The 25,893-nt window shown below is 36.4% G+C and overlaps 1 protein-coding gene and 1 long non-coding RNA gene across 3 annotated transcripts in view; one reads left to right on the top strand and one right to left on the bottom strand.

Annotated features, from left to right (window-relative positions):
* Positions 1-25,893, bottom strand: part of LOC135212127 (mite allergen Der f 3-like) — a 91,271-nt gene that overhangs the window by 12,329 nt on the left and 53,049 nt on the right. The window lies entirely within an intron of this gene.
* On the top strand, positions 13,323-14,870 carry LOC135212349 (uncharacterized). The gene is made up of 2 exons (XR_010313880.1): positions 13,323-13,468; positions 14,043-14,870. It is a non-coding gene; the product is annotated as an uncharacterized LOC135212349 (long non-coding RNA).

Genomic DNA, 25,893 nt, shown 5'->3' with positions numbered 1-25,893 from the left:
TTCAATACTTTTGGAGATATTAGCATTTCAATTGCGTTGGGGCCGGGCCGCCAGAAATGAGTCCGTCTCCAGAAAAGACTTCGCTTCGCTCGTAATTATTCAAGAATTATATTATCACAGTTCGTGCCAACAAGAGGATTTTTCCGTATCAGTTACTAATCTATCAACTATTTAAGGACTTTTTTTTTTAACGTTAGAGAGGTCACGCACAACCGTATATGTATGTTACAATAAAACTCACAAAACAAAATGTCCTGCCAGGCTAATTATTTATCAGCTCAGTTGGTTCCGCATCTTACAATCCAGCGAAGGGCCTAGTGGATATCCTTAGCCCATTGGCGGTACCATCGCTAATGCCAATGTCAAGAATAATGTAACCCTGATAAGTAAACTAAGTAGTGCACAGATTAATGGTTAATCCAGGCTTGTGAGTTTTGATGTAGTATAACTATTCACAAAGATGCCAATTGATGATCTCCTGGGGTTTTTGTCGGAATTATTAGAGAACACACAGCTTGATATCCCACTTTATAAAAGCACTCTAATTGAACTGACTCAATTATGTGTGAAAGAATGTATATTTGAATTAAAATGATAAATCTTACTCCAACAGGAAGTGTGAAAGAATTAAATATTTGAAATAAATGATAAATCTTACTCCAACAGTGTTGAGATACTTATGTAGGGAATTTCTTTAAAAAAAATTAAATATTAAACAACAAAATTCTATGTAATGTAACATGGTTCACTTATGTTGACGACATAATTTGTGTATGGCCAGGGAATGAAGACGTAAAGAACTTTGTTGCCAAGTTAAATCAATTAGTACCATCAATTATATTCACTATGGTAATGGAAAAAGATGGCTGCCTACCCGCTTTGGATGTCCTCATGCGGAGAAATACAGAAAACCTTATATTTCTTCCTGTGTGCATTTTTACTTCCGTCAAAGTAATAAGGTTAAGAAATCAGTGCCCACATCTATGTTTTTAAGAGCAATACGTATACGTAGCCCTGAATATATTGATGAGGAAACAGACAAGATTAAGAATACAAAAAACAAAAAAATCCTAATAGCCTTATAGTGGCAAAAAAGACTGTATCAAAACCAGAAAGAACCTTACAACACAGACAGTTCACTTGTACTAACTTGTAATAATAACAAGAAAGATATGCCCACCCTCTTAAGAATTTTGGCGTTAATGTCACATTGAAACAAGAAGAAAAAAAAAACATTGAAACTTGTGCTTATAAAGAACTCTCCCGACAATACCAAAGTATTCGTAAATAAAATTCCCTGCAAGTCTTGTGACAACTTTCATATTGGTCAAACGGGTTAAGCACCGAAAAAGAGAACAGAGCAACATAAGAAATGTGTGAGATATGCACAGGGAACAGTGGTATTATTGTACATGTTAGTGAGAACATCAACTGGGAAGGGGCGAAAAACACAGCGTTTTCCAATAATCACCCGGAATGAATAGCATCGAAAGAAAGTTATGGCATTAGTATGAATATCAGTCAAGGTAGGTGTAAATTCGATCCAAAAGAAATTGCTAAAATGTTTGAATTTTAAGGTAGGTAGTAGAGATGTTTGGAAAAAAAAGGATTATCATATTATCTGTAAACACAGTTCAGAGATGGCAGTAGGGGAGATCGGCCCAAGTTGACACACTTAGTTTCGGTTACTGGGAATAGAAAGCAAACATATTTGCAAGGTTCTTATCATCGTTGAAAAAATATATTTCTCTTTATCATAATGCAAGAAAAGCGAAAGCAATGTTGAGGAAATGATAGGACACTAATCTCATTATCCTTACGAAAATCCAGGAGCAAAGCGTAGATCATATAAATAGACTTATTATTGTTATCAAATAATGTGGGGCAAGCCAGCACATGTGCCAACGTACCCCTTTTTTTTCTCAGCCAACATGCCCCATCCCTACCATTTACATTTGGTACAAAAATACTTCCCAGTTCACAAAGAATCCTTGAATGATAAGTTTTAATGGCATAGAATCTTTAATCCATAAGGAGAACTATGCTATAACTGAAAAATAATCTTTTATGAATGTATAGATGTTATGACAAAACACCCAAAGATAAAAAAATTTACTTACTACCATCAAAATCAAACTTTGGTTTATAAATTCGATCACCTACGTCCTATCTTCATGGAACTTTTTGGGTACTTGAGGAACCACGTGGCAATTACGCAGTTGTGTATGAGATTCATTTATTGGTAAACATTGAAGTTATTTCGAGTCGGTCAACTTACCCCTGTAGCCAACTTGCCCAGGTCTCCCCCGCTAATGACATCTCCAGTCCCGACTCCCAGTCCCGCCTACCTCAAACGGTTGTAGTATTCGAATAATTGTCAGTATTGTCTCTGTAGTATTGGGAACGGGAAGGGAATCTAAGGGACGAAAGCGAGTAGCGTGTCAGCGTTCCTTTGATTGTATGGTGTTTTTACGTTGCATGGAACCAGTGGTTATTCAGCAACGGGACCATTGGCTTTACGTGACTTCCGAACCACGTCGAGAGTGAACTTTTATCATATGTAACCTTCTTCCGGAATTCACAAAATATATATAATACATAGCTTACTAATAGGGTATAATATACATTGGTATACATCACTGCGTATACAAATTATTCGTCTACGAAGAAAAAAGTTGTTTTCGTCAAAATGCATTTTTAAGCGGTAAAATAAAAAACGGTCGGGTCAGGTCGGGCCACAGCAGATGAGACGATTTCTCAAGGTCTAGAGATTTCTAATCTAAGAATTCGCTGTGGTCAAAATGACAACCATTTTATTCATATAAATTGTTATTTCAAGCGTGGAAAACTTTTTGATTCAACTCATATGTCGAACGTGAAAATCGCGCACTTATGGAACTTCATTGGGAACATTTTTAAAAACATGCGGTAGCACCTTCACAAATTGAGTAGAATATACATTATTATACACCATTATACAGACAATTTATAGAGACAATGTTATATATTAATAGTGCAGCGAAGCTGTTTTTAGAAAATGCCTATCAAAAAAGTTGAAAGACAAAATTCGGGGAAAAAAATTAATTTTCAGGATTTTAACATCAATATTTATCGAATCATAGGTGCTACCACAAAGCATACATCATTATATATCATTAGCAAGGTAATTTACGTTACTTTAATTTCGTATATAATAATGTTTTCGATAAAATGCATTTGTTAGGAGTACAACGCGAAAGCATAAAAATAAATTGCTATTTCGGAGACGTTTTGCTCCCCTAAAAATTTTACTAGGAGGCCCGAACGTTTTTATCTCCCTTTTTTTTTGCATTGCTAGGGACCTGTTAGAAGACATTGGTGAAGGAATTATTTGGTCACAAATGTTTTTCCTGGTTCGACCCTTAAATCCCCCTCCTATATGGAGTTTAATTGGGAACCCTTTTCGAACCATGCCGCCTTCACAAATTGAGTGACATCTATTATACACCATTATATAGAGAATTCGTTATATTTTAATAGTACAACGAAACTGTTTTCAGAAAATAACTATTTAAAAGTTAAAAGACGAAATTCGGAAAAAAATGCATTTTCAGGGTTTTAACATCAACCTTGTTGATTCATAGGTACTGTACTAATAATACAAAGTATACATTAGTATATACCATTAGAAATGTACTTTTATCTAGTTTAATTTTGTATATAATAATGTTCTCGATAAAATGCATAGTTTAGGAGTATAACGCAGAAATAAAAAAAATTGTGATTTCGGGGGATTTTTGCCCCATAAAAATTTTGCTAAGGACCCCGGACGTTAGCGTTTTATGGCAATTATTTGGTTAAAAAATTTTTCCTGATTCGGCCAGTTCTGATGCTAAAATTCCCTTACTATATATATATATATATATATATATATATATATTATATATATATATATATATATATATTGCTACTTTCAAAATGCATATTTCCACTTTTCGATTGTATAGAATATTGTGTAAAAGATTTTGTAGAACATTTTTTCAGATTCCTAGATAGCTTAGAGATAGAATGTTTTAAATGTGTGTTCAGATTTTGCATAACATAATGTAAAAGAATATATAATGTAGAATGTAGAAAGAGAGAGATTTTCTTTGTCCGTTCAAAGCTAGAGTTATTTTTCCTAATCTGTCAACACGTTTGATAAGCGAGCTCGAATCTTCAATGTGTTTTGGGATTCTATCATCTAGTATGATAAGGGGCTTCTGCTTCAGTCGATCCAATCGAGTAAGTGTCTTTTTTGAACAGAATCGTCTCATACGTGTATGTCTTTGTCAAAGCCACGCGCAGATTACACATTTTGTATGTAAAGTTGCGTAAGATTTGGAAGCTTCTAGAAGCATTATTGCCCAAAACGTTTTTGTATCATCCACTGTCCAGCTTCCGTAAGGGAGGAGAATTTCATTAGATCTTAGATACTCGAGGCGTTCACATCTCTCTCTCTCTCTCCCTCTCTCTCTATTGCATAGCATTTTTTATTTAAAGTAACATAACGATTTCGTATTGAATGGTCACTCGTAACTTGAGAATTTCATATTTGATATTTTTTAGTGTTTATTTAGTGTTAAATAGTGTTTTTTTGTGGAATCTGAACAAACATTGTTTTGTGAAAGTGTGAAGCAAGCTGCAGCAAGAAAGAAAGAAATTGGTATACCAAAAAGGTAAAGTGAGTTATATTTTTATTAGTTGCAACTAATAACGGATAGGAACAGTGGTTAACTAATAACTAATAACAGATGGTTATGAAGGTTTGGTAACAGATGGTTATGAAGGTTTGGTAAAAACTGATGGTTACAATGTTTTGAGTGAAAAGATTTACACTTTTACACATTGCAAATTTTTGTGTTTTGTGTTTGTTTCATTTTTGTGCATTTGTTTATTTTCTTATTGAAGTGTGCCTTTTTATTTTATATTTTGTGTGATTAGTACTTTTTGAAATTGTGATATTTTCCACATTTTTCTGTATTTTCATTTGCATTCACAATTTAATTAACTTAGTTATTTTCATTGCTTAATCATTGCACATTTTTTTTCTCACCAATATTATTACTATTACCAGTATTATGATTACTATCTTTTATGCTACCTCAGCTTTTTTGTGGATAAGTGCCGATTACTCATTTTTCCTATCATGTTGACTCATATATCTACGTAGATTGTGTATGTTACTGTGTATTTTGCATATCCATTGTATATGGCCCTGAACCGAAATAAAGGATATTATTATTATTAATTAAATTTAACACTTGTGAATTAATTTACATTTACTTAGAATTCTTTTCATGTTTTATTATTGCTTAGCACTTGTGAATTAATTTCCAAATTTCAATTATTGCCAAACACTTTTGAATTTTGATTGAATTAATTTTCTTGAATTTTGTGATAAATCAATTTTGATTTAATTTTACTTAATTTGATTCAAGAATTAATTAAACTTTACTTTGTTTTCAAGTAACAGTAATTTTCCCTGATATTGTGAATTTCACTTATAAATTTTGAGTTTAAAAATAAATTTTTGTATTTAAAATTTTTGTAAGTGTTTTCATTTTTATACCAGTATATTTACATTTGATTATATTGATGTTAGGTAGAAACATAGAGTGGTAATTGATCTGCTTTCCTTCAATTTACTTGAAGTGACTTAGAACCAGGGAAGTACTTAGACTTCTGAAATTAGGGAAATACTTAGGCTTTTAAAGTTGTTGATGAAGTGATGCCCTTTGATTAATTTAATTACTTACAAGATTACCTCACACCTGTTTTGATGAACTTAGTCTGATTTTCTGCAATACTGGTAAGTTGTTAAGGGATCACTGTTGCCTTTAGAGTATTCAGTCGTTTAATACCTGTGATGAGGGCTCAGGTGTCTGGCTTTTGTGAGGTATCAGTTAATGAATGGTAAGTGTAGTAACCAGATACTTGACACTTCGTCACAATATATATATATGAAATTTGTGACTTCTAATACTATGTATCAGTCCTTCATCAATGGCTTGGAAATAAAGTCGAAACCAGTCAGGACCCACACCCAGTCTCTTATTTTTCACGTGTGGTAATGTGTGATAAGTGAATCACGTACTAAAGTGATTATAATCATACATACACACCACACACACACACACACACACATACACACACACACACACACATATATATATATATATATATATATATATATATATATATATATATATATATATATATATATATATATATATATATGTACGTATTTAGCGAGAATGGTTTAAATGCAGACGTCTATTTCATATGGGCTTAATTTTATTAAAGCGAAGGGAGCAGCCCATTTTCAAGCTAAAAACTACAGCAGAATAAAATTAAATTACAATAAAAACATACTCATCTAAAATTTTTATACACTATTACAATATAAAGCAAATTAAGAGAACACCAACGAAACCAAAGTACCATTTCCAGTAGAGGAAGGAAGACGAGTGACTAAAAAATCGAAGGCATGTCCGTTGTAACGTCAGGTACAGAAGGGTGGAAGCAGTCTGGGTGTTCAGTTTCGGAAGTACGATTTTATAAAGAGATTCGAAGACCGTCAGCTGCTGCGTTAGAAGTTCTTTGTAGGAAATTTAAAGTGTTTTTATTTAATATTACTTCGCATTTCTTTGCTTGGTCACGAATGCTGGAAAATTCAGATTATAATTTAACTCCAGTACGAAAACTCACTCCTACTCCCAATGCCAATCTATTCGGACCTAAGAAGTCTTCGTGAAGCTCTGATATATTTTTCTAGATCACATTTAGGACAAGTATTTAAATATTGTTAACCTTATTAATGTTCTAGGCTTTCTAGGATTAGTTTCACTTATTAACAGAGTTCTAGGAAGGGGCTGATTGACACACTTGTGCTATAGTCGGTAGATTTTTTTTATTCAGACTGGAAGAGGGAAGCGGGAACGCCGAACGTACCGCTTTTTTTACATACAGGTGGCGCCACGACTGGCCAGCGAGAAAGCCTAATACTTCAGAAAAATTAACATACAAGCAGCGAGTGCAATGTAATAACAAAAATATGAACAATACAAATCACAATATGCCAACATTTCCCCTTGATTTTATTGTAATGCAGTGAATTTTACAAGAAATGACGCTGACAAAAATTAGATAGCCAATGACACAGAACAGCAAAATTGCAATGATTACATGAATACAAAATAAAAACACTTGCAGATAAAGAATAACACAGCTGCAAGAAAAGTATGCTGAACAAGCAACAAAATTGAATATAAACAGTAGGTAGCTGCAAAAGAATAAAGGATAAAGGTAATTATACCTGTCATCATCACATTTGGCAAAGGATTACAATGCAAAAAAAATTTATCATTAGTACAAACTAAGAACTTTGGCACGACTCTGACTGTTATTAAGGAATGATAAGACCAATTCTTGCACACAACTCCTTTGTCTTTCTCCCAGTCAAACCCTTGGTTAGAAGGTCGGCTAGATTGTCACGAGATGCCACATATTGCAACTTGACCAATCCCTTCTTTACCACATCCTTTATGAAGTGATACTTCGCATCCACGCCCTTGGAATTATCATTGACAATGTCCTTCTCTGCAAGGTTGATTGCCGCTGTATTGTCAGCAAGGATGCAAGGCACTATGCAAAGATCACTTGCATTGATCTCCCTCAATATGCCACATAGCTTCTTGCATAGCGACAGCTATAGCAATGTACTCCGCCTGTTGTGTGGACATAGCAACCACCGTTTGCTTCTTGCTTCTCCACTCCACGGGTCCTCCGGCAATACACACCACCAGTCCACTGAATGATTTTCTTTCCACCTTGTTGTTGGCAAAGTCAGCATCAGAAAAAATCAATGCCTCCTTCCCATTCTTCCTGAATACTATGCAATGGTCACGGGTGTGTTTTAGGTATTTTATCAGATATTTCACTGCAGCCATCTGCTTCCTCTTGGGGTTGGCCAAGAATTGACTGAGATAACTTACAGCAAAACTGTTATGGCCTCTGAGAGAGAGGTCTGCTTCAGGTTCGATATGAAATAAATTTAAAAAAAAATGTATTTTAACACCAACAGTTGAAACTCGGGATACGAATATAGAAAGAAACACTAACACAACAAAGGTTTATTTACAAGCTTACCAATAAGGGTAAATGCAGCATGGTATCTCCTATTTACATAAAAAGACAAAATCTTACACTGCATGAACTGGGGGAACAGTGAGGTAATTCAAATACTTGCTGGCTGGTTTAGTGATTCAAAGCGATGACTTCACAAAAGGAGAACTGCGATTGCAGACGTCTACTAGACTCCGTAGTGCAGAAAATAATGTCTACTCTTGATACTTGAAAGGCAGGAACTACCCAAAACCTCTAGCAGGAAATTTTCTTCTCTGAAGTCTGCTCAACGTCGAGATAACTCGGTCGTCCACTCCTGAAGACGACAAGACCAGAATCCAACCAACTCTCGAGCAACTTTTCCTCTGATCCTTCGTCGGTTCCTTTTTCTCTTATCTCTCTCGGATGATCTCTGCTGCTGCTGATCTCTCACTGATAATCTGATCTGTGGCTCTTACTGAGGATATCTCTCTGTGACTAACTGATGATCTCTGCTTCCTCCTACTTCGTCCGTCATATTTATACGGCATTCTGGGGGCGGAGCCTACGGCGAGCGTCACAGACTCCCGAGATTACCAGAACTTCTTAGATGAATCTAGACGAGGTATTGCATCAGAAATCGCGGCGTTTCTCACATCACATCGGCGCCTGTTGAGTTCCACAACACTCCTGCCGATTCTAGAACCATCACGAGAACAGGCACCTCCAACACAATGCGCTAATGCCTCCTTACTGCCGAACTTCTCGTAAATGCATTTTCCTTTCCTTTATCTTCCTTTGCTATAAAGCAATTACCTTGACAAAAACTCAAGTCAGGTCTTGTCCCGTTTGCAACGCACAGCAACATACCTATGGCTCTTCGATATTCATGACTATCAGCGTCTGCATCTGGCTCATTGTTGGCAGAGAATACATCTGCACTCAGAGGACTGTGTTTTCCTCTGCATTCAGACAACTCATGCTGCTCCAATATCTGATTGATATAAGCAATATTCTCCATGATAAGAAATCAGATATTTCTCCCAGCTCTCGTATTTCGACTTGTTGGCCTAACTCTTTCTTGAACCAATCAATATCTTCTTTCTTTCCCCACACGGCATTGTCATCTACATACACTTTCCTTTCTCGATGATAAAATAGGCAAGGGTCACCAACTGACGGGTTGAACTTCATGTCTATAAAGATTTTCTTGATCTTATGGTACCATTCTTGCACTGATTGTTTCAGACCATACTTGATACCATCCTATCCTTGTCAATATCAAAACCCTCAGGTTGTTCCAGGTATACTTCTTCCTTAATATCACTATTGATGTAGGCAGATATTACATCGACATGCTCACACCTCAGTTCCTTCTCCACTCCCACAGCGAGCATCAACCAAATGATCTTTCTTTTGATCACAGGCGAGTAAGTTTCCATGTAGTCAAAGCCATATCTCTGGGCGAATCCTTGTGCAACTAACCTGGCCTTGTACTTTGTAGGGTTGCCACTAGCATCAGTCTTCAGCTAAACCTTCCATGTTGACCCAATGACTTTGGTTGGTGGCCTTGGTACAATCTCCCATGTATTCATCTCGGTCAGTTTCTTATTCTCTTCTCCCATAGCATGTTTCCATCTTTCTGCTTGGGGGCTAGCTAGGGCTTCTTTGGCACTCTTTGGTTCGATGATAGTAGTCTCTTCATCTGGCTTAACCACTAAACACTCAGGGTTGTCTTTACATTCTTGGCGCTGACATTTCTTTGGTTTAGGCACTCTTGCAGACCGTCGCAGGACTGGGACTTCTTCTTGAACTTGGGCTTCTTCATCTTCAGGCAGCACTGGAATTTCTTCAAAGACAGGAATCTGCTCATTGTTTACGTCTCCATGCCCGCCATCTTTACCGCCTTCCTTGTCCAGACCATTTCCCTTCTGCTCCCATTCTTCCTCTGTTTCCTACCCGGAGTCTGACTCGTCCGAGAGTTGTAGATAGTTTGTTTCCTGCTTCCCCTGATCCCTGGAATCTTCTTTCTTCTTCCACGGGAAAATATCTTCATGGAATACAACGTCCCGCCTGATTATTACCCTTCCGGTCCCTGTGTTCCAAAGCCTGTATCCATCCTTTGTATCCTCCTGATAACCAAGCATGATACACTCAACAGTCTTGCTATCAAGCTTGTTTCTGACTTCTCTCATGGCCTGAGCTCTGCATCCGAAGGGTCTCATGCGTTCATAATCACTCCTTGCGAGTTCCTTTCCTGTAGCCAGTTCAAGCGGTATCTTAAAATCAATGGCACTGCTCGGCGCTCTGTTCCTGTTGTAGGCTCCAGTTGACATAGCTTCAGCCCACAGTCTCTTGTCAGTTCCAGCTTCAGATGATATAGTCCTCACCATTTCCATAAGTACGCGATTTTGTCGTTCCGCTCTCCCGTTCTGCTGTTTACAGTAAGGCACGCTCCTTTCATGCACTATTCCATTTGCAACCAGATAGTTGTCCAACTGCTCTTTACCAGAGTATTCCCCTCCGAAGACAGATCTAATTTTCTTTAGGGTGTGGCCTGTGAGATTCTCCATCTTGGTCTTGTATTGAATGAGTCTAGACAATGCTTCATCCTTGGACTTCATTGGCATTACAGTCTGATACCTGGAGTAATCGTCAGTGAACACAATAGCATAAATGGACCCACCAAACGAAGGGGCATTAAAGGGTCCCATAACATCGGTGTGCACTAGCATCAAAGGTTTAGATGCTCTTGATGTGCTTGCAGGAAAAGGTATCGTTGTCATCTTCCCCTCAATGCATGCTTCACATTTTCCACATTCTTCTTTCTTGACATTAGCCAGAACTGGAATTTTCTTCAAAGCGTCATAGTTGAGATGACCCATTCTTTGATGCCAAGTCTGCATTGATACCTTAGCAGGCAATGCCACAGTAGCTCCCTCATTATCTTTACTAGGCCAAGCCAGATTCATAATGTACATCTTCCCCTCTTTCCTAGCAACCAAGAGTTCAATGCCACCCTTGGATGCCTTTGCTAGGTCACCCGCGAATAATACAAATGCACCCTCAGCAGTGATCTGTCGTACAGACACCAGACTACAGTATAGGCTAGGGACATACATCACTTCCTGAAGTACAATCTTACATTTGGCTTGAATCACAATTACCCAATCCCTTCCACCGAAAGTCTATGTCCATCACCGATTTTCACAGATCCCTTCCGTTACAGGTTGTTGTCCTTGAACTTCCTAATGTCACAGCACATATGATCTGACGCACCTGAGTCCAGAAACCACTTTCCCGCTGATGATTTTGACATGTATGCATGTGCATCCGCTTCAGCACATAGGAGCACTGCTTCTACTTCTTCAAATTCAGCTACAGAAGCCTTGGCATCCCCTTTCTTAGTGTGTTCCTCCTTGAACTTCTTCCAGATTGGGCATTCGCTTGCCTTGTGTCCAGGTTCCTTACAGGTGTAACACTTCATTTTACTATTACCAGAGGTGTCCTGCTTCTGATGCTGCTGATTGTGCTTCCGCTTAGAATGCTGTTTAGCCATGGCTTTTAATGCCACAGGTTCTTCTTTGCTAATCGCCTTTCTTCCATCACAAGCTTGCTCTTTACATTTCTTGATGCGAGCCTATCCAGATCACCCTCGAAGGATCTCACAAAAGCATCATACTCCCTGAGCGGTAGCCCAAGTAGCAAGAAAGCAGCAAAGCAAGTGTCATTTATTGGGATGCCATCCATTCTCACCTTCTGAATCAACTCATGCATCTTGGAAATGTAATCTGCCATTGGTATTGATGGCACTTTATCCAACCTAGCCATTTCCTTGAAAAACAACATAGTGTGAATAATCCCAAATTCCCCGTACATTTCCTAAAGTGTGTCCCACACTTTCTTTGCAAATTTAAACTCACCATCATCGTAGAGAGTAGAGCTGTGCAGCGCCTCAATGATGACTCCCCAAGCTCGGCGATTGACTCTGGTTTGTTCTTGGTTGAGCTCTGCCAAAGCCTCTTCTTCATTCTCATTATCGTGGACGTCATTCCCAAACCCAGGTTCAATAGCATTCTAACAGTTCTTGTCAATCAGTCTTGCTTCGATCCTCTTCGACCACGGGTAGTAGTTTGCCCCATGACACTGTAGAAGGATCTTCTTGGAGGTCTCTTCCCTTTCTTCACATTCGGCCATCTTGAACTTACTTCTTGATGATACGCTTTAAGGGAAGCTTAGCTATATAGGCTAACACTTTCTTCAGTCTGGATGATATCACACTTTTCAATCAGTCCTGACGTGTTCTGGGCCCATAACCTGTTACCCTTACTAATGTTCTAGGCTTTCTAGGATTAGTTTCACTTATTAACAGAGTTCCAGGAAGGGGCTGATTGATACACTTGTGTTATCGTAGGTAGATTTTTTTTATTCAGACTGGAAGGGGGAAGCGGGAACGCCGAACATGCCGCTTTTTTTACATACAGGTGGCGTCACGACTCGCCAGCGAGAAAGACTAAATACCTCAGAAAAATTAACATACAAGCAGCGGCAATTTAATAACAAAAATATGAACAATACAAATCACAATATGCCAACAAATAAATATATATATATATATATATATATATATGCCATCAGAGGGCTCAACTTGTCTTTATATTCAAAAATAGATCCAATTGTCAGTGGGTTTGTTGGGATCAGCTGATAGTATATGGTAGAACAATGAGTTCTAATGATTTTTCGCATTTTAGTGTAGAATTTCGGATTAAATAAAACTGGAACACTGGCTTGGGAAGGCATCCTAGGTACAGTCGTAATAGCATTGTTAAGTAAAAACTTCATATTTATAATTTTGTGGAAGCATGCTAAAAATAAACTACTGGGATAAGCAGTTATCAAGTAAATATTTCTTTAAAAAGGTGACCTCATTCTGGAACTCAGACCTTGCTGAAGAAAGGGGGAGAAAAAGCTCTGTAGAAAAGAGAAAAAGAGAGCTTATCTTAAAATTGAAATTATTACAAAAGCTATCAATTTTAATGCTCATATATGTGTCCATATATATATATATATATATATATATATATATATATATATATATATATATATATATATATATAGAAAAAAAAATATATATATATATATATATATATATATATATATATATATATATACACGTGTGTTAAAATACAGTAGCACATTCTCTTCAGGGGCCAATGTCTTCCAGTATATTCTTCGAGAAGTAGCTTTGGATGTACTATCATCAAGTGACTGCCAGAGGTTAAGTCAACGCCCTGATGTCTCTAAGGTGGTCTGCACCCAAACAATGTTCAAAAGCTTTTGCCAGGTGAGTTGACTGACAACGGCGCCACGGAATTAAGGGCCATTGTAATTCAAAGATCTAATGCAAACCAGGTGGTGGGAATACAAATAAGGTGAAGTAGTGCACTCAGTTACATACTTGATACTACCTACTTAATACTACCTTCCAAGACAAACTTGGTATTTAACGTTACTTATAATACAAGTTTTGAACAGAGTATGAATTTTTCTTTGTCAATTCTTGATCTGTGTTTGACGCTGTATTACTTCTAAAAATATCACAATGTGATCAGTGGGCTATTCTTCAAATACTGTCGAGTAATGACCTCAAATGTAATTTTAGGAAACAGAATATAGGTTGTGTCACCAGAGCGGGTTTTCTGCCAACTTTGGCATCCTGCCACCAAACTCATCACTAGCCAGGCAATGTTGTGACAAAACTGGTCAAGCGCGTCTATGGCTCAGTATGAGTTCAAAGTCACATCACTAAAAGAATATTCATCCATATTTCTGCAGCAGAACTCTACTATATAATGTAGTGTATAACGCTACCAAGAAAACGTGCTTTGTACTTACATACTTTTCTTCTCTTTTTCTAGGGTGACAGCGGAGGACCTCTTGTGGTAAAAACATGCTTAGGTACATGGGTTCAAATTGGCATTGTGAGTTATGCAAGAGGATGTGCCTATGGGACCGAACCTGGTGTGTACACACGTGTACCATATTTCCGGTCTTGGATTGATAATCAAACTGGTTCTTCAACTGCATGTTGATGATCAAATCCATCTCGTGGATTTCCCTAATGCTTTGATTCAAGACACTACTATTCACCCAATTTCAACCTAATATCTAAAAAAATCTTGATTTTAGACTTTCCTCGCTGCTACAACTGAGTTAATTCATTTAAAAACAACCACGAGAAGTTACCCTAATATTTTGCCTACAAATCCACTCTAAAAACCTAGCCTTATCTTACTCCTCAACTGAAACCCCACATTGATTACATAGCCCAGTATTTTCAGTGAAAAGCAGCTAAAAAATATTTTGTTCTATGAAACTCATAAAATTTTACTTCCAAGAAAGGTGGCAAATGGATTTAGAGCTATTCAACTACCCAGTTTGCCTTTTGTTCTCAACTGAATTTCATCACTTGCAAATTTATGTCTCTTCGACATAAATTTGCCAGTTTTCAAGTTTTTCTGGGAAGAGATTTCATACATATCATCCTGGAAACCAACTTATAAGTGCAATTCAGAGGAAATGTCGATCAAAATGGGCTCTCAGCATATTTGAATGTGGTTGTTCTACATGGAGTGATTAATTCACTGTGTTTGTCTACATAGCACATTTAAATAAATTTAATGCTTGCTACAGCACGCAAACTTTTAGATACTGTCTGATTGCACTAAATAAACAATGAAATGCAACTGCCTTTCTTATTAACAAAAATCCTATTTTAAAATCCACAACTTTGCTTAATTTTCATCTTAAAGTACGGAAAATTACAATATCCTTTGACAGATCGCATTAATATTTTACAAAGTCATTCAGAGACTCTTTCTGCTGTTAGTCTCAGTAGCTTTCACGTCAGGAACTACTTTACACTCCCCCTTCAAGAGAGAAAGTTTTATCTTGTGTAAAATAAAATAAATATCTTCAGTTGTTTTTACCGATAGTAGGTATACTCCCTCACTAATCATTCTACCAAGTTCATGCCCTATTTCTCCTCTTGTCATTCCTTCTAGCGTAGTACAATTACCAAACCTATTATCTACCTTTCTCACCGTTTCCCTTCTCGGTACTTTCATCATCTTGTAAAGTCGTAGAATGTGAAGTGGAATGGAATATAAAATATCGGCCAAAGGCCAAGTGCTGGGACCCATGAGGTCATTCAGAGATGAAAGGAAATTTAAAGGTGTAACAGAAGGAAAACCTCAAAGCAGTTGCACTATGAAACAAATGTTAGGAGCGGATGGAAGGTAAGATGGAAGAAAGATAATGCGAACGGCGGTACAGTAAAAGGAATGAAAGGGATTGCAGTCAGGGACTGAAGGGAAGCTGTAGAGAACCTTAAGCAAGGCCTACAGTATACTGAATGAGGTGCACTGAGAGCATTCCACGCTTAAGGAGTCGTAGGATATGTCCTCTAAAACTTCAGCGCACGATTATAATTTTGCTGTAAAAAAAAGAAAAAATTGCAAACTGAACGGTACCAATACTCAGATGCATATTTTTTTCTAAATCTTTTATATATCATTATTTTTGGAAGGAAACTGAATGTGATGTCTTTTTTCGTCGTAATAAAGAGGCTACTCCTATAAATTTATAACTTTGGTGTAATGCTTTGATTTCTAAGAAAAAAAAAGTAATTAACAGAGACATCATTGTCGCTCCCTTGGAAAACTGAGGATATGTTCCTACAGCAGACCAATTCCAGACTGAAGCACTCCCCTGCAAACTCACTACATCTTTCTCATCTACTAAACATTCTTCACTTTGAAAGACAGAACACTTGTACCCTTTCCTACTTCTTACCATGTATCTCAGGGCTGCATTGTAACCGTCACTGCCACACAAAAACCAACTAAACATGGTGACTGAGTTAGTTCGCATTCTTTCATCTAGTAGAAGAGGATATCGTTCATAAATGTGCATAAAACCTCGAACACAAAGAAGCGCTTGACGGGGATTAGAGCCCCTAAAAAACTTGAATGTCAGTGAGCGTTAATCTTACCATTTAGGCCTCGACTGGATGATCACGCATGCAAAAAGTGGCTGATATCAGTGGCGGATCTGGAAATTTTACACGGGGGCGGGTGTCACTTAGGAGTACCATTCATTCATATATATATATATATATATAATATATATATATATATATATATATATATATATATATGTATATGTATATATATTATATATATATAATATATAATATATATATTACATAAATTATATATATATATATATATATATATATATATATATATATATATATATATATAATGTGACGAAGTGCCAACTTACAATTAGAATAGTTAGGTACCTCACCACAGCCAGACACCTGAACCTTCGTCACAGGTAAAATACGACCTAATACTCTAAAGACAACAGTGATCCCTTAAAAAACATATCAATATTACAGAAAATCGGACTAAGTTCATTAAAACAGGTGTGAGGTAATCTTATATGTAGGTAAATTAATTAAAGGGCATCACTCCATCAATAACGTTTAAAAGTCTAAGTATTTTCCTGGTCCTAACTCACCTCAGTTCAATTGAAGGAAAACAGCTCAATTACCCCTTTATATTTCTACCTAAAACAAACTAAATATACTGGTGAAAAATAAGACACTTATCAAAATTTTAAATACAAAAATTTATTAAACTCAAAATTTATAAGTGAAATTCACAATCTCAGGGAATTTTACTGTTACTTGAAAACAACACAAAGTTTAATTAATTCTTGAATTATCTATTAAGTAAAATTAAATCACAATTAATTTATCACAAAAATCAAGAAAATTAATTAATCCAATTGAAATTCAGTGTTAGGTAATAACTAAAATTTGGAAACTAATTCATAAGTGTTAAACAATGATAAAACTTGAGAATAATTCTAAGTAAATGCAAAGTAATTCACAAGAGTTAAATTCAATTAAATATGCATAAACCGAATTCAGTAAGGGAAAACCAATTAAGTTTCAATTAAAACTGTGAATGTTAATGAAAACACAGAAAAAGTGGAAAAATACCCTAAAATTTGCAAAAAACACTAAGAAAGCATTAATCACACAGAATATATACAAAAAACACACTTCAATAAGAAAAATGGATAAATGCACAAAAAAACTCACTTCCAAAGAATCAAACACAGAACATAAAAATTGGCAATGTGTAAAAAATTAAATAGTTTCACCAAACTACCGTAAATATGTTTTTTAGTTACATCTTAAAACCTGTAATAACACATTACCTTGGTACCAATTATGTTTCTGCTGCAGCTAGCTCCAAAAATTCACCATATTCCAAAACTCACCAAAGTACTCAAAAAGATTCACCATAGTATTCCAAGAAAGGCACCGTTACACACTTTTACAATTTCTGTTCAGATTCCAAAAATAAGCACTAAGCAATATTGAATAAATCCAAGAAATAACAAATCTAAAATATATGAGTGACCAACCACTAAATACAAAATCTTTAAGTTAATATGAAATAAAAGAAATCTCTCATACGGGGAAGAGAGAGAGAGAGAGAGAGAGAGAGAGAGAGAGAGAGAGAGAGAGAGAGAGAGCCCTTCTATGCAACACGAAAATAGTCTCGGAATGACCAAACCTCTCTTGTATGGTAGTTAACTGGGCGAGACATTATTGCCTGAGAGGCTCAAATCGTTTTGGACCCGAAGTTCCTTTGCTAAATCTTTATCATTATCTTTTAAAACAATAGATAGAAAAAAGTGGGATTACAATCATAAATAACATTTATTATTACACGATTTAAAACAATAAAAGTCTTTTAAAATAAAAGATATGATTATAGAATTTTCTCGAATTAAATTAAGTTTTCTCATTTCCTAGAGTGACGTCACATACCTTTCTACTTCAAAATAAAAGTACTTACAAGTCAACAAATTCTCTTTCGGCAAATCGAGAGATATAAGAGTTAATTCACCAGTAATATTAGATTGTTTTCAATACAAAAAAATCTCTAACTACTTATAAGAAATGAAAGGCATCAGACGCATGTGAAACATTTAGGCAGAATCCTTCTAGAAGCTTCTAATATGGCGTAACTTTACAGAAAAATGGTGAAATCTTTACGTGGTTTCTGTACAAAGACAATTCTTAAACAAAACAAAACAAAAATTGGAACCACACAGCCTCAAATGATGACAGCAATTTCCTGCTTTGAACGGACAGTGCTAATTTCTCTCTCTTTCCACATTCTACGTTATTCTTAAATTCAAAATTAAGTTTTTGTGAATTCTGAACAAACATTATTAGAATATATTAACACTAAGCAAAATAAGGAATCTGAAAATTTTGCAAACACTCTTACAACACTTCATACAGTTATGGAGAGGATGATATGCATTGCGAAAGAAACAGCATATAAGAATACATATAACGTCAATGTCGGTCCTGATTTCGTGCCTGTCCGTTGGACGGTGGTTCGATCACATGAGGGGACGAAATTATTATCAACTAAAAATTCCCCTTTGGTACATATATGAAAATATATCAATTCCAAAGTAGAGCGAATTAGATATTAAAGGACAATTTTGTAGCTCGAATGATTTATATGAATCACGGCGATGTGATAATTATTCATATATATATATATATATATATATATATATATATATATATATATATATATATATATATATATATATATATATATCAGGAAATCTTCCAGACAACAGAAGCATAGGTAGCCCCAGCATAAATTAGCAGAAAAAGAAAAAGGTCATAGTTTATTACAATAACAGACGTTTCATGCTGACGTCAGCACATTCTCAGTCTGCAGTTAATAATGCTATAAGCAAAATACATCATTCATTAAATTACACATAAAAAATATAAAAAATACACAAAAAATTCAAACTATGCACAAAATCTAAAGTAAAAAAGGGGAAAGATAAATAAAATACATACATACATCATATATATACTAATAGGGTATATACATACATACATATATATATATTAATATATATATAGTAATATCTAGTATATATAGATATATATATATCATATAATATATATATATATATATATATATATATATATATATATATATATATATATGTATAAACCTTATATAATAACCTATTCAAGAGCAGAGAAAAGAAGGAATGGCAGCTAAAAAGCGGCCATACGCTCCCAAAGAAACTCAGGCCAAAGAGAGAGGAGCGGCAGAGGTGTTTGCATTCAAAGTGGGAGAGAGGAGCTTTATATATAACGACTCAAGAGTAGTCAAGTATATAGTTTGGCTGGCAGTGCCAATAATGGAAAATTGGCTCTTTTCGATGGGAATTTTTCATTCTGAAGAGTGTATTCTGATATTAGAAAATTCAGGGTTCGAAATTCTAGATCCTGTCCTATAGCTTAATCCCAATTGGCTGTAATAGCGGACCTGCAGTTACCTCGCGAGGAACCAACGTAACTTCCATTATTGGCACCACCAGCCAAAATACATACTTGACTACTCTTGAGCACCTATCTCCCCCTTTGAATGCAAATACCTCTGCCGTGCCTTTCTCAATAGCCTAAGCTTCTTTGGGCGTGTATGGCCGTTTCGCTGTCATTCCTTCTTTTCTCTGCTCTCGAATAGGTTATTATTAATTTTTGATTTTTTAAATTATATACAGTGGCGGACTGGGTCTAAAAATTGTGGCTGCCGAGTGACAAAAAAGGAGGGCCCACTCCAACCTCAGCCACAAAACTATAATAGAGTTTACATAAAAACTCCATAGAATACTTGAAAATATGTAAGTGGAAACACACGAGACAAATTATTGGGACGTTTTATTTGTCACTTATAGGTGTAAATCACCTAGACATATGAAAATGATATTTTCCATTGGTCTTATTGTAAGGGGCCCATTTGTCATCGGGCAAGCGTGGCAACCTGGCCAGTCCGCAACTGAGATATATATATATATATATACATATATAATATATATATATATATATATATATATATATAGATATATATATATATATATATTTAAGATCTATATATATGTAAGACATAGGGTTTTGATTAATAATATATTGTTCGTACGTTCTCTGTGACCTATGGAATGTGGAGGACAGTGCAGAGATAACGACCTGAGAGTAGCTGATGAATGAGTTTCTAGGGGATGGCGTGAGATAAAAATGCTTAGTTCAGGAAGTCAACGTACGACAGTTTATGAACTCGTCCCAAAGTGCATTTGTGAAACTAGATGCAGCTAGAACCGCGAGGTGCTAGCGAACTGTGTGTTCGTATGTGCGTGTGCGCCTCTTTCTGTTAAAAGCGTTTATACCCAAACCTATGGGAGGGATTTTGACAGAGGGCTTCGAGTCATAGGCAAAGATGCCGTGGCATTCGCCGGGGGAGTTTTTTGTGACATAGTGTTTAGTGTCCGGTTGGGAATGGGTAAGTGTTACCTTTACTTTAGCCAAAGGGGTGGCTTGTTTGATATCTTGTAAGATGTTCCATTTTATTAACTTTGTCTTTAAACTTGTGTGTGTACTTACCGGGATGTGTTCTGTATCTTTGACAGACGGTTCTGGAAATACCGGGGAACTAAAGAGTTCCCAGGACTTTTGGGTGACTTGACAATGAGTTGTTTTAAGTTAGTCTGTAAGACTGGATTACTTAGTTAATCGACTTGGTTATTCTTGTAAATAAACGTTATGTTATGATGCAACTCTCTCATTTTCATTACCTGTTAGAATGGAGAGAAAGAGGTGGAGAGAGAGAGAGAGAGAGAGAGATGGGGTGATTGCCGAGAGAGAGAGAGGAGAGCCTGTGTATGAAATGGGTGTGGGGGTCTGCCTTCCGTTTCGTGTCCACGCTTACCTTATGAATGACTGGAGGGATAATCCCCCCCATGTTTATAGTGGTGGCAGACGGTTAAAGAGGGGATATAAAAGGTTTTCTTGCTTTTCTATGCCTAGGAACGCCAATGTAGAGATGGTTGGCCAGTTAGAAAAAGGGGTAGAGAAAATGTCCGTCCGTGAGATGGGGGGATGAGGAAAGATTTTCTATTAGGGTCATCAAATTTGCCCGTACCGAGATTCTTCAGGGTGGGAGTCGTGAGACAAGCAACTCAGTCTAGTTCATGAGTGAGTGTTGCTAGGGGTCATCTCACCGGTCGCGTTTGTATTGTGCCGACGAGATTTACGCGTTTTTACGAAGAATTTCGAGTTCCTTTTGTTCCCATTATGGAGTGGTGAGTGTTAAACTATTGTTTTGAAGGAGAGGGTTTTTGTTTAAATATTTCAGGGAAATGGGATTGGTTCAAGAGGTCAATAATTTTTCTTGTCTTTGCCCCATAGTGACGTGTTTTCTTTATTCACGCGTGTTTATAATGGACGTATGCATTCGTCTTTGTTTAAAACATAGGAGTGTATTTTTCTATGCATGGGAACTGTGCTTAGATAAGCATATTTGGCTTAGTGACACAGAGCGGCCACAATTTTACGGGCTCAGCATATTTCTGCAGAGAGGCGCCTTGCATTGCGAGGGTACGGGCATCCCTTGGGAGGGTAGTTGCATGGGTACCACTAGCCTCCCTCGAGAGATAGTGCAGGGGAGGGTATTGCGAGATGGGGGATACTACTGGTATGCCTCGGGCTGTTCTGCCGCTCGACTGAGGGGTTGTTCTCAGGGGGGAGAAATTTTTTTTTCTCAGTGTGGGTGAACTCCCCCTTTTCCTTTTTTTTTCTTAGTGTTGGGGATGGATTTGGCCTTGACATTGAATGCTAAGATGTCAGCTGATTGATAAGTTGATGAAGTGAAATGCCCGTAGAGTCTTTTTTTAAGAAAAGAGATTTTTTTTTTTCTCTCCCTTGGATGAAGAGAAAAGGAAATAAAAAGAGATTTTTCTTTTCCGTGAATGAGGGGAAAAGTAGTTAACATGCACGGGATGTGTTATATGTTTCTTTGTGCCTTGAAAGACACAAATATAAGGGGGATACACAGATTATTTTTTTATTGTGTTGGAGAAATTACTTTGAAATGCCGATGATTGGTGTTGTATCTGTGTTGTGTGGCAATGTGTTATGTCATGGTGTTGCATGCTGGAGAAATTGTATGTCATAGGATTCAGCAATACTGTTGTATGCTATTTGAATTTCACCCTTACTTGAGATTTTTGCTATGGAGAGTTATTATTATTATTATTATTAATTATTGTACTTGAGATGTGTCACGGGAGGTTTGCTTAAGTATAATTATCATTACGGGAGAATTGTTTTGCGAGAGATTTGAGATATTTCATGGGAGATTATTCAATAATTATTACAGATAATTATTCAGGGAGAATTATTACAATGAATTAATGGGAGAAGTCTTGTGTTAATTAATTGTTGAGTTTTTGTAACTTTGGAGAATATTTCAGTGATTCACGGGGATGAGTTTTGCTGAATCTTGATGAATCTGGCTGAATCTTGGTGAATTGTGTGAAATTTGCTGAACTTTTGGAGAATGGACAAGCATTAACTTTGGTGATAATTTTTTGTACTGATACTGATGATTTTGATGATAGCAATTTTTTTGATGATTTTGTGATAATGATACTTCTGATACTGATTTTTTATGTACTAATACGTGGGTGTTTTAATGCTATCAAGGGAGGTGAAATCTTTTGTGATTATGGGAAGAACTAACAACACATTGTTTTAGTTTTTTTTTCTTTTTTTTATGAGTTCAGCAGATAATTGCTTGACATCTGGTGAGTTACGGGAGATAGTTAATGGTGCCGTTGATTTTTCTTTTCTCCTTTTTTGGAAATTAGCTGTCGCTGACACAAGTTTTTTTTTACCATGGGTGAATTTGAATTTGTTTTTTCTCTCCAGTTAGTGTGAATATTATCTCAGTTCATGACTTAGAGTCATTGTTCGGGAACGTGTTCGTGTTTTAGCTATTTGATGCTATAGAGTAATATATGGGGAGAATTTTTTGCATGTTTTGATTGCATACATAATGGCACTACATTTTTTCTCTGGATATTTGTGTTCCAGAAATTGTGAGTTTTCTTGCACAATACATTAGTTGTATTTGTGACAACTTTGTGAGAGATAGGAAACTTGGTTAAGTTTTCTAATGGCTATGTCGTAGTGCATATGGGGAAGTCTTTGCTTAGACACTGTGAGTTTGGAGTTCTGTTATAATGACTTGTGGCACATTGGTGATTTTTTCTAGAATTTTCTAGACAGTTTTATTTGCCGAGTTTTTGCCCTTTTTTAGCAGTTATGCTAAATGGAGTGAGTTTTTATAGTTTTTTACTATAACATTGAGTTATTCTCTGGAGAATTGGAGTTATAATTGAGATATATTATTTTGGAGAGATAATTGGAGGTATATATTATTTTGGAGTTATATTTGAGATATAATATATGGGAGATATATTTTTTTGGCCACTTTTGATATTTGCCAATGTGATGAGAGCTATGTTTAGTTCAATTATTTTGCAGCCATCTTTGTTGCAAATGGAGACACATATTTGGAGATTATGGGGCAATATTTGTGAGTGAGTGAGTTAGTTGCCTTGAGTGCACATTTTTTGGAGATATATTATTTGGAGCCTTGTTTTGTTCCACATGGAGTTATTGGGAAATAGAGGTAAATATTTTGTATTTGCCGAAATAGAGGTGATTATTCTCTATTCCTGGAGTGGTGTCTTTTTTTTACTGACGTGTGGCTATTGGAGAAATAAGAGAATAATATAAGGGGGTTGGTTATTAACCAAATGGAGGAAATATTTTTATAACCGGAGGGTGTTATTATTGATATGATGTCTCATAATGGAGTTGGTATTAATCTTGGGCGACCCTCTTTTTGTGGTTATGGAGTTTTTTTTTTAGAGTCAAGAGAAGATTTCTGTAGTTCTTTTTTTTTTGGTTTCGTGTCTATTTAGAGGCGAATGGCATTACTGCATTACGAGTTATTTGGAGATGTGTGTGCATTTTTCATGTTCACAAGTGTGTTATTCTTGGAGAAATATAATTTGGGGAAAAGTCATGTTGAGAGAATAAGTCTTCGAGACAAATTTTTGAACATATTAGTCATATCCTGGAGTTAATTCTGTGAAATGTGTCAGTTAGACCTTTTTTTTCTTGAGAATCATGAGTTTCCAAACTTATGTGTCTGACTAGACAATTTTTGTGCTGTTGTTTGAGCATACGTCCGCAGGCGATTTTTCTGCTGACAGGCGATGTGATGAGCCGTGTGCTGATTCTTTTCCTCTGATGGTGATAGATCAGAATTTTTGCAATATCTGGAAATGTGGCTATAGCATTTCACGAAAGCGCATGTGTGAGAGTTTGCTTTCTGGCAAATTCCATAGCTTTACATGGAGCATTTCTTGGGGAAAACGCGGGAGTTATGCATATTATACATGTATTATGTATTTTGTGATTGGGGAAATCTACTTGTGATTATTCTTTTTTTTTATTGTTTTTCTTCCTTTTCCTATGAGAGATATAATTTGGGGATTGAGCTTAAGTAGCATTTCTTTTTTGGACGGGAGATTTGATTTTACCGGGAGATGTAATTTTTCGAGGGTTGCTATTTACGAAATGGGAGTTTGACATTAAGTCTCATTGTGATTAATTATTGAGCAGTAAAGGGGGTTTTTGCTGTTAAAAGTTGGAGATTTTTACTGATTTTGTGGGAACTTGAGAGAATATTTTTGGGTCTGGGTGTTACGTGATTCTTTTCTTTCTTGAGCTCGTTACGAATTTTTTCTTTTTTTTTTGTGAGCACATTCGAGTTCGAAATGTGAGTGCAGAATTCCGTGGAGTTGCTGTGATTTCTGAGTTGTGTGTGTGCTGATGTGCGAGTTTGGAGAATTGAGTTGGAGAACTTGATGTTTTTTTCTTAGAGAGTTGCGATAATGACTTGTCATTTTGGTAGTCATATTTAAGGGAGTTAATTGGGAGACGTTCAGTTAGTATTTCTGACCTTTTTGAGATCATTGTTTGATAGAGGTAGTATGTTTGGGTTAATTTTCTTAGATTGACCAGAGACTTGACTGACATACTAACACACACCCAAGGAAATAGTCGTTCCCCGACGCCAGCAAGACGTCCACCAGCCGTGAAGAGAGGTTGCTGCCATGTTGTCCAGGGTGATTACAAGTATTTCCATGATGGGTGATCGAGAGAATTCTACAGCGTGTTTTTTGGAGATCTACAAGAAGCCGTGAGAGTCTTCTACGATGAGGGAGGCATTCCGTCTTCCTACAGTTGCTACAGCCTGCTATAGCCTGTTGCTGTCTGTTCAGCTACTTGCAGACAAGCGAAGAGGGATATTCAAGAATCCTAATGCAGAAAATATGAGAGAAAATGCGTTTTGTGTTATTGGGAGATTAAAGCGTGATAAGACTATTTTATAATGCCAGAGACGTGCAGTTTTACTTATTTTGTTTTAAGCCGGCCAGTGTTTTGTATTAAAGCAATTTTGCTAGGCGGGGGCTAGCATATAGGTGCGAGGCCGAGCAATCTGTAAGACATAGGGTTTTGATTATAATATATTGTTCGTACGTTCTCTGTGACCTATGGAATGTGGAGGACAGTGCAGGGATAACGACCTGAGAGTAGCTGATGAATGAGTTTCTAGGGGATGGCGTGAGATAAAAATGCTTAGTTCAGGAAGTCACCGTACGACAGTTTATGAACTCGTCCCAAAGTGCATTTGTGAAACTAGATGCAGCTAGAACCGCGAGGTGCTA

The sequence above is a fragment of the Macrobrachium nipponense genome, chromosome 40 (genome assembly GCF_015104395.2).
Source record: "Macrobrachium nipponense isolate FS-2020 chromosome 40, ASM1510439v2, whole genome shotgun sequence".
NCBI lineage: Eukaryota > Metazoa > Arthropoda > Malacostraca > Decapoda > Palaemonidae > Macrobrachium > Macrobrachium nipponense.
This window is presented reverse-complemented; position numbering and strand designations above follow the sequence as displayed.